The sequence below is a fragment of the Mycteria americana genome, chromosome 11 (genome assembly GCF_035582795.1).
Source record: "Mycteria americana isolate JAX WOST 10 ecotype Jacksonville Zoo and Gardens chromosome 11, USCA_MyAme_1.0, whole genome shotgun sequence".
Lineage (NCBI taxonomy): Eukaryota > Metazoa > Chordata > Aves > Ciconiiformes > Ciconiidae > Mycteria > Mycteria americana.
The window spans coordinates 18,511,145-18,527,085 of record NC_134375.1 but is presented as its reverse complement, the minus strand read 5'-3'; the positions used below and the strand labels follow the sequence as shown (position 1 = coordinate 18,527,085).

Here is a 15,941-nt window from a genome sequence, read left to right as displayed (position 1 = left end):
GCCGCCAGCTCCCATGCCCTGCCATCCCGCAACGAGCTCCCCTGCCTTTCCATGGTAACCCCAGCCCTTGGCCGGGACAGGGACCAGCGTCGGTCAGGCAGGGCTGGCTGGTTCCACGGGTCACCTGGAGAGCCCGGCCATGGCACCCATGTTGCGCCTGTCTTTGTTGGATTTTTTTACTTGCTTTGAGAAAGTGCCTGTTTTTTTAAGATCCCCCCATGAAGCAAGCCGATTTAATCAAAAGCACCGAGAGGCAACCTAGAGAAACCCTGCTGGCCAGGAGGCCCAGACCAGGATACACCTCCACAACACCAGCCTTAAAAACCTTTTGGGTTTTGTTGTTATCGTTGCTTTTCTGGTCAAAACGCGTAGAGCCAGCAGCATCACCAGGCAGAGGGAACACTTAGCGCACGGGACACCCTCTGCAGCTGCCCCGCAGCCTCACGCTGCGTACCCCGGGCACCCACCGCGGCACCCCCAGCAGCTGGGGCTCCCCAGGGCGACGCAGGTGGGGCGGAGGGGAGACCGTGGCCCCACGTGTCCCCCAGACGTGACGCAGGGATGCTAACCCAAAAGCGCAGCCTGCACCCCTGCATTGGGCACGCTGCAGCCTGGCTCACACACCACTTACCTGCTAATACCCCATGCAAAAATGAATAAATAATAATCAAGCTATTAGAATCAGGGGAGCCGTCATTACAGCTCCAACTTTCAGGGTCATTTTTCTATCATTTGAGGGATGATAGTCCTTTGAGGGATGATAGTCCTCTGAGCGAGCAAGTACTATGTACAGCCAGCAAGCCATTTAACGCATAACAAAAATATCATTGAAGGTTTTCCTACACAACTTTGACTTATCCCCACGCCATTCCTAGCCAGCATAATTGGCCAAGAAGAATTAAAGCACACGAGGATTTCAACTTAATTTCAGAATGGATTAAAGTCCTTTCTGCTCTCACCTTCACATACTCTGCAGCCTGGATGAATTGCATTTTGACGCCTAATTGAAATGAGGGTTGCTGCCTGACAGGCCTTAATCTTCTCAAAAACATGGTTGTGCCTCCCTCCCCAAAGCAAATATTTATCATATGTTTCACCTTGAATATAGGTCACAGCATTGCAAAGCAAGTAATCAGAGCTGTAAAAAAAAAAAAAAAAAAATTCTGTCTAGGTAAAAAAAAATAAATTCAAAAGGCACATCTGTTCTCCTGAGCCACAGCAAGGAAAGATTATTACCATTAGCGTGAGGGTTATACAGCAAATGAAACAATTGGTTAAAGAAAAAAAGAAAAAAAAAGAAAAAATCACTTACAGTGTCATCTTTCATCATTAAATTTTCATGGAAAAAACAGTGCGATTTGCTTAGTCTGAATATATACGCAATGTAAAGAGACCATCTGACATCATCGAGGCAGAACACCGCAAGATAAATGGAGACGATTTGCCACACTACTGGAGCAGCTGTAACTCCCTCCCAGACCTGCAGCAATCTAACGAAAGGGCACAGAAATAGCAAGCCATCTGCTTCTTGCTGGCCACCGAATCTTGTGCGTTCGGCTGATAGGAAAGAATCGGGGTTCTTACTTTCCTCCTGCTCATACGGGCTTAAAGGGGGGGCAGCTGAGCTGCTATGCTAGTTTAAAAGCCCCTCCCTTGGTGCTCCCATTTTGTTTGTCCCTGCAGGCCTCAGCCATCACCATGGGACAAACATCTGGAAGCCTCGGACTCGGCCGCGGCTGGCACCAAGAGCGCCCTAAGCAAAGGCAGCCGGAGCACACGCGTGTGCATCCGGAGAGCACCCGTCTGGAGCAGAGCCTGGCTTCGCAGACTCCCAGCAATGCAAAAACCAGGCTCAGCGCTCCAGGCCGCCTTCCCTTTGTGCAGCAGTTGGTTTTTGAGAGCATTAAAGAGAAAAGTGGAGCTATAAGGCTGAAGATTTTTCCTGTCTCGCTTCTGCACTACAGTGCAATTCTCCCTGCTGCACCCTCCTGAGGGACGGCAGCACCCGCGGCAAGCTTGGGAGATGACAGAGGAGCGAGCTGTGGGCAAGCCATGCACGCCCCTCTGGATGGGAACACCGGGCAGCCTGCTGCCCACCTTCCCAAATGCAAACAGCAAGGAGGAAAGGATGCACGGCTATTGTGCATAGAGTTGTTAAGATCTATATGAAGGCCCACGTGCGTAAATTAAACATCGGCTCCTTTTACTATCAAGCGCGTACAACTTGTAAGCATGAATTATGCAAGACTATTAACTGTCTTATTATAAGAGGGAGCAGCTGTAGAGGCTGCTCGGAGGACACAGCAAGTCGCAGATGGGGCAGCCCGTGGACGCTCAGCGTCTGCGTGTGTCTGAGCTACAGCACGGCTGCTCTCACCAGGTCCAGCCCTAGTGCTCCCGGGGACCCACACGTCCTGTGCTGAGCAATTAACTCAGCATCTCATAAGCTCTCACCATCTTCCAGCGCTCTATGGAGGAAAGAGAAATATTTTCGTCACCTTTTTATTGATGGCAGCTTGAGAAAGATCTGGAGAACCACGTGAGCTTGCGAAGAAGCGAGCAGGGAGCTGATCCTGTAACCTAGCCCAAACCCAAGCCCCCAGCCAGCACCCAAACTGCCGAGCTCTGCCTCCGCTTTCACCCAGGAGCGCATGGAACCTGAAACAGCAAACCCCCTCCGAGACCGGGGAGCTCCGGTCCCCCTTCCAGTTCAGTAATTTGCTCTTTGACTAACGAACGCCGCGCTCTGCTGGAGCCCCCCGGTGAGGATGCCAGCCTCGGGCAGCGCTGCGCAGCCCACGTCTCAAGTACGCCGGGGCCGCAGGCGAAGGCTGGCCGCGGGCAGGGACGCAGGCTGGCAGCGCGGTGCGCGCGCCTGTCCCCAGCCCGCGACCTGCGGAGCGTCGCAGGCTACTTACCTCGGCCCGGTCACCAAGTCCGAGCCGAGCCGACACCGCGCTTAGCAGACGTGCTAAAGCTGCTGGGGGCAAGCTCTGGCCATAAATTACCTATAGGGTGAGAAAGCTTTTGATACAATTTTACATAAAATATTAATCTCTTCGGTCAATATGAATGCTGTTAGGATTGAGCGGCGGGGCCATACACAGCGAGGAAGCGTTTTAGAACGTAACAGGTGCCCAAAGGGGAGGCACAGATTGGTATTAAGACCAGTTTCATTTACTGTATATATCATGGACTTGGAAGAACAAACATCAAGCACAGTGATTACATTTACTGATGATTCAGAGTTGTGTGGGCTCCTCAATACACAAGAGGAGGGCAATAAAGTCCTGGACAACTGCGAGCAAGCAAGCACCTCGGGGGATAATTAAATTAATTCAAGCTATGGAAATGCCACACAACGAGGCTAAAACGTAAAGCAAATAACATCGAAAAGGACTTTGCACTCAGAGACTATATGAGACAAACCCAGGCTACCGCTTGCTCCCAGTTATCCACGCAGGGTGCCAGGCGCTGTACAAGCAGAAACGTTGTCATGGCCATCAGGTGAAAACAGGTGCAGGATACACACGAAGCACTACAAATGCAATCCCAGTGATACCAGTTGTAAGTGCCCCGAGCCCAACACACTGTGGCTTTAGAGCGGGGCTGTGCCACGCGGGACCGCTGGCAATGCAGCAGCTCCTGGGCCACCCTGGCAAAACAAATCCACGCAGGGGACCTCAAGCCACAGCACCTGCCTCCCGCCTTGCTTACCAACTCCCAATCCCTATTATCGGCTCCCTTCCAGACTCTTACCCATTGCTCTCCATTCCCGGTTCACTACCTGCCCCTAATTGCCCGGGCAGCTTTGCCGTGCTAACCAGCCCTGCCCGACACAAGGCAGCCGCCTTAGGAGACACCGAGGCATCTTGCCTGAGCCACCCTGCCCAGCAAAAGGACTGCTGGCAGGGCATCACAGCGGGCACAGAGCCCTTTCAGGAGATGGGCCCCGACAGCGCGTCGGAACGAGACCGGGGAACACAGGGCATCTGGAGCAGCAACATGAGAAAGGACACGGGAGAACAAGTAAGAGATGGCAGAGCTGCCCAAGGCCCCGAAGGCAAGGAGAAGATGCTAAATTTGATGAGGTTGAGGAAGGGAGCCAAAGGAGGAATAAATAGAGCTAATGAGAAAACAAGGCATGAGCATTCAAAAACCTTTAACACACTGCTAAACAGCAATAAAAAGGCAATTAGAGTTCCGAGATGCACGGAGGGTAATTGCACGCACTATAAATAGGTGGTGGGAAGACTGTCCCGCTCAGCAGGATCTGATTCACTTTTGGGGCGACTTCTGCGCAGACAGGAATATTCTGGTGTGAGATAGAAGCTGAGAGAAGAGAGCTTACAGAGAGATGAGATTACAGGAAGCATTTCTATCACACACGTCCTCCTGCATGAAATATGCACCAAGCAGGAGCTTTACAACGGAGGCTTACAACAGAGGTCTGAGCTTGAGGAACTCCAAACAAAAGTTCAGCAGTAGAGATGTGAAATAGGCTTAGAAAGAAACATGCATTTTATGCCAGCCAGCAACATGTATGGCACTGGAGCCCGGGCAGCTCAGTGCATTGATGGAGAGCCTCCCTAACCACGCTGCCCTCCAGCACCCAGAGATCTGCCCTGCTAAGCTCATAACCCTTGCATGAGCACGTGCACACATGCACCTGTAACAGCAAGCAAAAAAAGAGAGGTTTAAAAGTGGAATTCAAATGCCAAGCCCACTTGAGCATGCTCCTCAGGCTGCCACCAGCACGCTCTTTCCGTTTCCTACCTGTGCCTCAGGTGGGCTCGCCCTGCGTCACAGCGAGGAGCACGGCTGCTCCTCAGACACGTAACCCTCTCCCCTGGGCTGGTGTAAGCCCTCAGGGGATGCCCGTGTCTCGTCGGTACAGGCTCACGGTAGCCGGTGCAAGCAGCTAGCTCGCTGTTCAAAGAACAAGCTCTCTGATGTCATTCCCTGCCCAGCCCAGCTAGGCTGGAGCAAATGCACCGACGGCCGCGAGGCACTCTCCCTGCCAGGCACATGGCTCAGGCCGTGGGGGAATGTGCCACGAGAGGTCCTGGGGAAGAAGGAGCCCTCAGAGCAGATAAAAACCCATGAGACCCCAGCTGAAGGTAGGGGCAGGGTCTTTGCAGCATCACGACCGACATCTTTAAGAGCAGAAGGCACCACTGAAGTTCAGGGAACACGTCAACAAGCAGAAATGGTACCGGGCAGATCCCTGGCCAAACCACCATTGCATGATCAACTCGAGTTTTTGAGGACATCAGTTCTCTCGAGACAGATAGAGGCTAGAAAAGTACTATTCCCCACCATTTCTGCAGGGCCCTGGGCCATGCCTGCTGCAAAGCAAATGGGAGAATGAAAACGCAGCTGCCCCTCAGAGCTGTGAGCAACCCCTCCTCCCTGCCCCGGCTCCTTCACAGATACCCTTCTGGAGGGGGAAAATTTGCAGACTGAAGCACCAAGGCCTGAGAAAGGGAAGGAGCAAAGCTGTCACTTCCCAGCTCCAAACTCCCTCGGCCAGGCCTGGTGCCCTTCCCAGCTCCCCGCTCCTTCCCACCGCAGAGCATCGGCATCGATTCGCGCTCAGGAGCTGCTCTGCCCTCGCGAATGACTGAGCACACACAAAGTCTCTGCAGTCCTAACTCCAGCTAGCTCTTGGCTTTGCACCAAAAAACAACCCCGCGCAGCTCAGACAGCTGCACGTCCCCAGATAACAGCAGCAGATGGCTTCTGCCTAGAGGTTCTCGCTGGCAGAGGGTGGTCTGTGGTGCCAGGGGTGGGAGGCACAGCGCTGGTTTTTGCGGCACGCGCTGCTGGCGGGTCACGCAGCCTTGCCCGTGGCTGAAGAAGTGCTGGCTGTGTCCTTCCTTCATCCTTGCATTGTCACCATGCAGGTAGCAAAGCAGCTGGCTCCTGCTGCGTCACCCCATTAGCTTCCTTCCGAGGCAGCGATGAGTCCGTTGTCTCTGGTTGCAAGAAGGGTGGGAGCAGTCTGCTAGGAGGGAGGGAAAATCTAGGGGTGTAGGCAATAAAAGCAAACTCGGTACGTGCGACATGCAAAGCATTTGTGCCCTCTTGCTGAACCAGGAAAGGATATTTGGTATCTCACAGGAAATTTGCCTTTTGCTTGATGTTCTGCTCGTGCAATGCCTAAATCCTCTGCTGCTGAGGTGTGAGAGCAGCTGACCCTCCCCATAGTGTACCAGGCAAAGTGAAATCCCCTTCTTGCAAAAGCTAGCCCCCGTCAGCACCAACAGTGGTCCCAACAGAACTTCTGAACAGCTTCACTTAATTGCTCCCAAATCATCCAATATTTTTTGTGCCTAAAACGTAACATCTGAACCCCCTCTCCTTCCCGGCCCCCACCGACCAGGCAGGGACATCCCAGGGGAGCACTGAACAGCACACGGGCCGGCTGCTCACCGAGGAACATCTCCCTTCCACAGTCACCTGCACCGGCCACACGCTAAGGTCGGCCAGAGCGAGCCCACAAACCTCCTCCCAAAGTGCCTTTGCAGTATTTTGTTTTACTTGGCCAACTGGCTGGACAGGGCTCCCCCAAATCTCTCCTTGGGATAAGAGTTTGTTTCCAAGCAAAGCACCAGTTGGAAACGAGATGGGTGGTAGAAGGGACAGTGAGGCCATGTACAGAAAAATGCATTCTCTCTATAGGAGGAAAAAAATAAGTTTTTGACCCCAAATCTGCTTCCTTGTTGGACTAACATCATGTTTCACTCCAGTGAGCACGGGGCTGTATCTAGGAGCACCAGTTCATATTCCCTCTGACAGCCAAATATCAAACCCAAGTCCCTTTATCTCACCAGGGTGCCACCAGCCAGGCAGCTTGTCCCCTCCTGCTCCCAGACAGAGTCCATAGATCAGCTCTGACCCTCCCTGGGCTCCGAAATGACCCTCATGCACACGCACACGCGTGCGAGCGGCCATGCTCGCATCCCTCCTGAAAGAGGCAATCGCCACCCATCCTCGAGCAGCTCCACGGAAAGGAGGATATGGAGGTGGAGAAGGCTGTGTGTTGGGGTGCAGGATCTTACCATGTTGCAGCTGCATGTTGGGGTGCTTAGGATGGTAAAATCCTGCACCCCAACACACACCCTTCTGTATCTTAGGGCATTGCCTACTTAGCATCGTCTGGACTGGTAACGTGATAGATTCGCCAGCAAAGGGAGAATCTCTTCCTACAGGAGTCGGCGTGCCCCGCACACTTCATCGACTGCAAACACGCATGGCAACTAATAAACATCAGTGGTTACTACAAACTTACAGGATCCGCAAACTCCCAGCGCCATCCTCCCCAGCTCAGCAGGCGCTCGGTATCAAATTCAGATGCTATAGCAGACACCGCTGATGCTATTCACAAGGCAATGTGTGAGACTGTTTCAATAAGATATTTCTTAACAAATAGCTTCTCCTATCAGTAGTTCCTCAGGGTGTGAGTCTGGAAATTGGCCTTTATTCCCTATTACTTTCCTCCCCTGCACCAGACAGGCAATTGGGAGCCAAACCGCCTCCTTCGAGCCCTGCTCCGAGGGACCAACCGAGCTGAGCCTGCGCGTGCCACGGTGCTGCGGCTGCTCTGGATGCAGGGCTTCTTTCCCCTGCAGAAGTACATTAGGCAATGACAACATCCAAAACAAGTGCTTCTCTTCCACTGCCAAAAAGTTTATTGATTTTTCCCCCCCAACAAGATCCTACCCCAGGTTTAAGACAAACAGCAGGTGATGGGCTTGCAGGGACGGGGTTACTGTGCTCCATGCTTGTACAGGATCAGATCCAGTTCATACCCAGCGCTCATTGTAAATCATCAAGTGTGAATCTAAATCCCACCCAAAAAGGGAGCTGGAGATGGAAACAGGGGGCCTGCAGACAAAGGTAGACCTGAAGCCTGTCTCATCATATTCTGAAGACAAAGAGTGTCCTGCCCTTGGGTGAACGTCACCCTAATTTAGCACACACAAAAGGCCACTGCTGGACATTAGCAGGCAGCCCTGTTTGCCAGGGTATTTGTACAACTGCACTGTGGCATCAGCCCAAAGTCCTGCCAAAGTCAGTGAGGTTCCTTCAAGATCTGCCACCACATCTCCAGGCCCCAAAGATAAACACCGCAGCACCATCATTTAAAAAAATCCCACCCTTTGGGCTAGGAAAAACATGAGTAGACCTGGATTTCATTAAGTTTCTTCATGGGTATGGGCAGACGCTCAGCACTTGAGTGGTCGTGGTCACACACTCTGCTGAAGCACATGGGTCAAGTCATTGAGTTGTGTGTCAGGGCAGTTTTCCAGTCCCTCCAGGCTGGAGGTGGCCTGTACTAACGCCCTGGCAAGGGCCATTATATACCTCACGCTACTGGAAGTCCAAGCTCCCAACCTGACTGTGAGGTAGAGCGACAGGTTTTGAACTATGACAACTACAAACACGGCATCGCTTACCCCAAGCTGAATAAACGTTTGCATGACATTTTGACTCAGGTGTTTAAATGCTAGAAAACATCTGACTATCAGCCTGAATCATAGACAAACAATACCAAATATTATCACTAAAAGCACCTTTTCAAACAACAATTTCACACGTTCACATCAAACACTCAGCAACTGCACTTACATCTGGTTTTAAGAATGATGCCCACCCAATCCAGAAGAAAACCCCGTCAAGGCACCCCAAGTATCCTGTACCCGCAAATAACTTCTTCCAAAGCATGCGCCAGGTTAGGATGCTCCATGTATTTTTTTCAGTACTTACAAGGTAACAACACAGGGAAACTCCCCAGGAACCTGCCATCTCTTGCATCTCCCCTCTCCCACCCTCATGAAGACACAGCTGGACGCTGCTGCTGGACCTCAAAGCATGCCCTACGTGAAGGGTGGCCCAATTCTGACCCGCTGGGAGCTGGCGGTACCACCTGCTGTGTGGAGCGGCCAAGGCGAGGAGATGATCTCTGCTTGTCCTCCCGCGCCTGCACCGCGCTGTCCGAGAGCTGGGGAGCGAGGTGTCACCTTCCCTTGCACCTCACCATGCTCTGTTTCTGGGAAGAGAAGACCTCTGAGGAGCCACCCATCCTCCTGGGTGACAAACGGAGAGGACCTGCTCACCACCAGGGAAGGTGCCCTCATCTGCTCTTTTAAGGGAACTCTACTGTTTTAATTAGTCTTAGTTTCTAAAGACACACTAAAATATACGTGGTTCCTAGAGATCACTTTGTTGGTGAAACCCTGGTGCTGCTGAAGTCACTAGCTGAATTCACATCGACACCAACCAAGCAACAGCTTTATGGATTATACTATATTGATTGGTCTTAACATATTAATCAGGTTTACATAATTAAATAGAAATAGGGTGTGTACCTTGTACCCCCCTGGACTAAAGCATCAGTGTTAGCTGTACAGGGTTTGCATGCATTCACTGCTAGTAGCAGTGTTGTGATGGCTGGGTTCTTTCTGCCAAACCACACTAAAGACAAATTAAATACTTCTCCAGCTAACAAAAAATTACATAGGGAAATGACTTGCTGACCGCTTCCCACTTAGGTGAATGGAGAACGAGTGACTCATCATTCAGCAGAAGAAATTACAAGTTGTGCAAAAGGCGAAGTGCTTCAGGGAGAGCGTCTAGACTATGCAAAGCAAGGCCATAAATAACACCCTTTGGAAACGACGGGCTTTAGCAGGGGTCGGAGCTGCACGATCTGATGAGTCTTCTCCACTCTTAGTTCACATCATCTCTGGCCCGAGAGGTGCCACCCGCAATAATTGAACGGTCAGGCTATGGATCAGGAACTGCAAAGTTTTACAACAGCCAAAGACCAAGCTCACAGCCTATTTAATTACCTGCTTCCCAATCCAATAAGCTGCAAGTATATAAATAGCCAAAGTATGACAAATATTTAATATCTGCTAGAATTAAATTAAGATAAGGCCCTGGCAAAATAAATGATAAGTGTTTTAACTGAAAATAACCGTTTTCTGCAGATTCCAGACAATTTGAGCACAACGATCACGTTCTGCACTCCACACTGCTGAGGAACACCGCGTCTCAGATGTGCCAGACCTTCTTGCCCACGGCAATGCTCTCCAAGCAGCAGCGAAAGGCGGGCAGGCTCGTCTTCACTGCAGGGTTAGCACAGGGCTGACCTGGGGACAGCCCGAGCCAAGAGCCCAGCCACACACAGAGCTCTCATTTGATGGTGGCAGTGGCCAATGCCCACACTGGGCCAGCCAAGTGGCGAAGGCAGCCCCTAACTACTCTTCCAGGTTTTTATGGGCATAGCGCTAATAATTACCTTGCAAGCTTTGCTGCAACTACAGAGCTGTGCATGGGGTCCAGCACGCTTGAGACGTGCCTGGACCTCGCATCCCCTTCTTCAACAGCCCTAGAGAGCGACCGAGGAACAGACAGAAAACAAGCAGAGCATCATCTTTACCTCTCCTCTCCTGCAGAGCTGAGAAAACCACACCTCCAAAGGTTTCTTGGGGCCAGCAGGGGAGAATTTGACCATAAAATCACAGTTCCTCCAGCAGAAAGCTGCTAAAACAAGTCCCAACGCCACCTGAGTCATGGTCTGTCCCAGAAGAACAATGTGTTGGAGAACAATGTGTTGGTGGTTTTAAGAGAGAACTTGTGTAAATATGGCATGAGAGTAACAACCCAATCCATGACAGGGAAGAAGTATGTGATTATTTGGAAGGCTGCACTAGCTTTACTATATTCCTAACTGTTGTAGCATCTGCATGCATGCCAAAATGGCAGAAATTTGATATTTTAAGATGTATCGTAACCAATTTAACAGAGTTTCTGATCCCTCACACCTGTTCTGCATTAAGCACCATGCTTAGATCAATCACCATTCAACAAAGCACAAGCTTAAGCACTTTGCTGAATTTGACAGAGAATTTTGCTAATGCGCCCGACGTCATCCCACAGGCTTACACAAGGACCCAAATCATAAGCCACTTCTCCCAGGAGTAGCTTCGGTAATCTGCAACTAAGCTGGAACTTTTTTCATCCCACATTTATCCCACTGGGAACTGCTTTACTCTCCCACGTGCTGCCTGCCTGCTCCCTTGTTCTGGGGGGAGGAAAAACAGATGGAAAACAGGTGATGGCAACCACGACTGCAGGGATGCCTGAGCTAACATGCTCTCCACGTTTTATCTCCTAATGACTTCTTCCTGCTGCCCATTTCCCAAGGAGCATTTTCAAGGGGCTGGTGATAATCTGGAGAAGATCTCCCAGTTTATGCTATTTTGAATGAGCAAATGCTGACTCCTGGGTTGCGCTGTGCCTTTTGGCTGCTGTGTTTTGGAGGTATTTAGCAAGAGGTATAACCCCATCCAAGGGTGCTTGGTCTGCATCACGACAGAGACATACACATTGCCTGACCTCCCCAGGCTGCCGGCTGAGCTCCCCTCCCAAAGGCTTCAGACAGTTGGGCTCAAGCGGGGAGAGACACAGAGTACGGCCAGTCGTCTCAACTCTACTTCCAACAAGTCAGCGTGAGCTAGAGAAAAGACTACATAAATCCTGGGCAAGCAATTTCCAAGCTAAGTGCCATCTGCGGTACTAAAACACGTTGTTCTGAGAGCAACAGAGCTGGCAAAGCCGCCTTCCTCCTGAGCTGCATCGCGACGCTGGAGCCTTTGGTGTCTGGCAAGGTGTAAGCTCTGACGGGAGCTTTTCCTCCTGGGCCACACATTCAGTAGGTCTTTTGCTCAGATTCTGGTAAGGGCTGCCCGCACGCTGCCACCTTCCTCCCACCTGGGGATAAATACAGATCTCCCTGTTTTCACCAAGCTTTTAAGGGACCAGTATCTTGCAGACCACTGTCTGCCTGTCAAATGTGTCTGGCTTAAAAAAAGTGGCTTAAAAAAAGAAATCCAAGCAGGAAGTAGGACAGCCCAGGCAGGTATCCAATAAGCCTTTTTTTTTTTTTCCTTAGGAAACAATGCTAGTGAGATGTAAATAAAGGAACTTACAGGTGGACATCACGGATGTGTAGCTACTCAAGTGAAGCCTTACCACATAAACATCGAGATAAATCTGAAGCAGAGGTATAGGCTTGAACACACTGATCTAAAAAACAGTTTTTACTCTGTTGGTGAAATTTCTTGAGTGTCAGGATCAGAAAAATACCAGCGCTGAGTGGCATTTGCTTGAATTCATCTTGAAATCTGAAACAAAGTTTGTTACTGGTATAAACAAGCAATGCTGTCACGCCCACGTGCAGTATACACCCAGCTATGTCCATTCACACATTTCCACTGCTCTCTTTGCTCTCATATACATTATAATTTATCAAACCACATGTAATTATCTTTCCGTTGCAACAGTACCTTAAGTACACACTTCCCTTTATTCCACGGCGGCTCACGAGTGCTGTAAAACACCAGGCTGCATTTTCCAGCTCGGGAGCACTACACATAGGCACGCTGCTACATAACCGGTACCCGCGGTGCCTGTGCATCACACCACGGTAACGTGCAGCCCCCGGGGCTCAGGTACTGGCCAGCTCTGATACAGCAGCACTGCAGGATCAAGGAGGGAGGATTACACACCTCAGGGGACGTACCGCAGGGATCTTCAGCCCAGGCAAGAACTTCAGTGCTGCGACTGCAACAAAATCAATTGCATTCTTTTCTGAGAAAATTGCAAAGAAGAAGATGAAGCTACAGAAGGAGCCCAGGCTCTGGGAGCTTGGCAGGGGCTGCACGGTATGCAGCCCATCTCAGGCCCTATGGTCCTCCTGTGGAGATGGGCTGGGTCTTACCAGGCAACCCAGCCAGGCAACTGCTCTGCAGGGCAACAGCCTCGCCACCTCACCTGCAAAGCCATGGTCACCCTGCTTGGGCTGTGCTCGGGGGTGGCAGCATCTCCGGTGCTACAGGGGAGGGCGGTGGGCCAGGTGAAGCCAGACCTCATCCTCCTCCTTCTTCCAGCGCCGGGCAGAACCTGCTGAGTGGGGCTGGGGACAGGTCACCAGCCCTCGCTGCCGCACAGCTCCACCGAAGCACCTCTGCGGTAGCTGCTCGGCACCTGCCCGACGCAGGCGTGGGGTCTGTGGCCGGTCCCCACGCCTCCCACGGGGAGCTGCGGCGTCCCTGCCTCGGCAGAGCCCCAGCGGGGCTCCCAGGCGTCCCGCCGGCGGGCGGCTGCCGCAGCGGGCAGATCGGCAGAGTCAGGCCCTCACATCCCCAGGGTGCCCACGCGTGCAGTGGATCAAGCACCTCCCTCCGCAGCCTCTCCATCCGGCACCGACAGGAGAGGCAGAGCGCAGTCCTGCGCACCGGCCCCGTGCAGCGTGGGGACTGCAAAGCACAACGCTTGGGGGTTTTCCGCTTCCCATTTCTCCCAGGATGAAGCCTTTCCCTTGCAAATGGCAGGCTGTGAGGGTGGAGAGGCAAATGACACATGGAGAAAGAAGCAGTTTATCCCCCACCCTGCTGATGGGGAAACTGAGGCAACAGCTCCCACCAGAGCAGGACCAAAACCTGGTTTTCTCCCACCTTTTGCCTGAGGAGGGAAAGCAAATCCAAAATGCATTTGCTCCACCTTGACGAGTCTTGGAGCATCTGGTATTTCCATCGTTAGTGAAGGCCCACCAATACACAAAGTCCCCACAGAGACCATTCAACCTGGCAGAGCCACCATGACAGAAGCTCGGTGCCCAAGAGGGAACAAGTCCCACACCTTCACCCTTTGGTCCCCCCTGAGCCAGCCAAGGAAGGGTGGGCTTTCCCAGAGGGATGCATGAGGAAAGCAGAGGAGCACATGGAGTATAGCAACGAACTCTGGGCTCTGGCATTCCTTTAATTGACTTTAATAGGAGTCTTGGCTAAGGAAAAAGGGCAAGGATTTACTCCCAGGAACCTGCATGACAACTGAATATAGGGATATACAGAAGACGAAAACCCAGAATGAATTCACCTTTAAAAGGGTGAATTCAATTTGACATGTGTTGTCAAGTTAAATTTAGCTTTCCCAGTTCCATCTCACTGCTAAGTTTGAGGGGAGATGGTAAGCCCCCGAGACACACCTATTTCAGCTATTTGTATAAATAAGCCAGACGCATTTCCCTACATTCTTCATTTCACACAGAATGGATTATTTCCTCCCAAGATCCTATGTAACTTCCCCATTCCCTCCAGTATTACTGCCAGTTTATAATTTTTCTCATTACTCCTCATTTCTTTGTTTCACCTGTACTTTACTCCCCCCCCTTTTCTCTTTCCCTCCCCTCTTCCTGTCCCTTCACAGTGCAGTATTTTGATTTCAGGGACTATGAATCGCCCTTCTTCCCAGCCACTCTTCTCCGGACCGCTAAGACGCTGCCTGCTCCTTTGGAAAAACTCCTTTTCAGTCTCAGTTCACTTTTATGTAAGAAACAGTTGCAGGACTTGTTTGTTTGTTTTAATTTCTGCAAAACTAGCGATTACTTAAATTCCATCCTCTTTTTCTAACACAAAGAAGTTGCACAGGAAACAAAAGCCAAGACGACTTTGAAAACCCACAGTCTGCTAGAAAAGGGTTGTAGGCAAAAATATATATTAAAAAATCTCCAAAACTAGCTATATCTTCAGCTATGCACTCTGCTCAGCAAACAAAGCAGATCATTCAACCTTCCAGCAACACCAGATTGTCCTATATTGCCTTTAAACTACATGCAGTACGGATACACTTTCCTACCTCCGTATGTTGCAATGACTAATAATAGTCCTGTGGTGTAGCAGAACTGAATGTCGTTTGCATCAATACATCCAGGAGTCTGCCTGATTTGTAAAGGTCATTTGTGAACACAGAACGGTATCAAGGCTAAAACTGCAGTCCAAGAAAACTGAAAACAGGGAAAAAAGTCGGCCAGCCATTCCAGAGAGCTACATCCCATCATGGACCTAAGTCTGGCTGCCACAGGGAAAAAGTTGGCTGCATTTGACTGAAAGGCACTGGTGTCCGCATCCCAGAGAAACTTAATTTCTGTCCTGGCCCACGAGCTCATGCCTCAGCGGAGAGACAAGCTCCAAGACGGCTCCTTGGGATGGGGAGCCCAGGTGAGGGGCTTCTGCCCAGCCTCTGCCTGGAGCAGTGTGCGGCCCTGCCGCGGTGACGCACTCGGGGAGGAAGAGTCAGGATCGTGGCAGCAACTTCATCACAAAGCTCTGCTGCCACGTTTTGCTGGGAAGCCAGCATCAGGGAGCTCGCCGTGCATAAACACTTGCAAGAAGTTGAAATGAGACTCGGTAACTCCCCAAGTCAGTGCCGGCACTCCCAGTTAAGTAAACTTTGCAGTGAGCATGGAGTTGCAGAGTCCCTTTGCAGGAGGCAAGGGCATGCGCCTGGTGTTTTCCAGCAGTGTAACCCATTTCTGTCCTTTTGACAACCTTTAGATGGCCAACATCCCAAACTTCCCGAATCCCGATGTTGCGTAACTAGGAGCAATGCCATATGTCAGCACGCCGGCTCCGTGCAGGAGACCATGGCGCGGAGCAGCACGGAGGGGTGGCTGGGGGCTTCCCCGCGCCCCGGGACGGGGATGCTGCCAGCAAACCCCACCCATGCGGGCCCAAGGTGCCCTGTGCCACGATTGCCCTTGGGGTGGCCGGGCAGCTGCGGGCCTGGGGAGCACCAGCACGGGGAGCGGGACGGAGGCAGGGGGCAGGAGGAGAGGCAGGGGAGCAGGCAGGGATGCGCGCAGGAGGGTATTCGGGGAGCGTGCAGGGGGGTAGGTAAGCAGGGGACAGAAGGGCAGTCAGGGGAGCGGGCTGGGGGTAGGCAGGCAGGCTGGCTGCTGCCAGGGGGTAGGAGGACAGGGCAGGCAGGGAGCAGCCGGGGTGGGTGATGGGGGCGCGGGCAGGGGAGGCCGGGCCTGGCCGCGCAGGCAGGAGCGGGCAGGGCAGGGCAGGGCAGGGCAGCCCGCCCGG

At 51.9% G+C, this 15,941-nt stretch overlaps 1 protein-coding gene across 21 annotated transcripts in view; it reads right to left on the bottom strand.

Annotated features, from left to right (window-relative positions):
- The window catches only part of CADPS (calcium dependent secretion activator), a 225,587-nt gene that overhangs the window by 209,268 nt on the left and 378 nt on the right, over positions 1-15,941 (bottom strand). The gene's annotated exons all lie outside the window — the stretch shown is intronic.